Here is a 574-nt window from a genome sequence, read left to right on the forward strand (position 1 = left end):
AGATCCTCATCAGTTCTTAGCTGAGTTCTTGCAAATCTGTGACACTGTCAAGACCAATGGGGTTGACCCTGAAGTCTACAGACTTATGCTTTTTCCTTTTGCTGTAAGAGACAGAGCTAGGACATGGTTGGATTCACAACCTAAAGAAAGCCTGAACTCTTGGGGAAAGCTAGTCAATGCCTTCTTGGAAAAGTTCTTTCCACCTCAAAAATTGAGTAAGCTTAGAGTGGAAGTCCAAACCTTTAGACAGAAGGATGGTGAGTCCCTCTATGAAGCTTGGGAGAGATACAAGCAATTGATCAGAAGGTGCCCTTCTGACATGCTTTCAGAATGGAGCATCATAGGAATCTTCTATGATGGTCTGTCTGAACTATCCAAGATGTCATTGGACAGCTCTGCTGGAGGACCTCTTCATCTGAAGAAGACGCCTGCAGAAGCTCAAGAACTCATTGAAATGGTTGCAAATAACCAATTCATGTACACTTCTGAAAGGAATCCTGTGAATAATGGGACAACTCAGAAGAAGGGAGTTCTTGATATTGATACTCTGAATGCCATATTGGCTCATAATAAA

At 42.2% G+C, this 574-nt stretch overlaps 1 non-coding gene across 1 annotated transcript; it reads right to left on the bottom strand.

Moving 5' to 3' along the window:
- Positions 1–217: 217 nt before the first annotated feature.
- On the bottom strand, positions 218–325 carry LOC148564004 (small nucleolar RNA R71). Its single transcript, XR_015885439.1, has one exon. It is a non-coding gene; the product is annotated as a small nucleolar RNA R71 (small nucleolar RNA).
- Between the last annotated feature and the right edge of the window lie 249 nt (positions 326–574).

This window comes from Arachis ipaensis, chromosome B5, assembly GCF_059453495.1.
Source record: "Arachis ipaensis isolate K30076 ecotype BB chromosome B5, ASM5945349v1, whole genome shotgun sequence".
Taxonomy (NCBI): domain Eukaryota; kingdom Viridiplantae; phylum Streptophyta; class Magnoliopsida; order Fabales; family Fabaceae; genus Arachis; species Arachis ipaensis.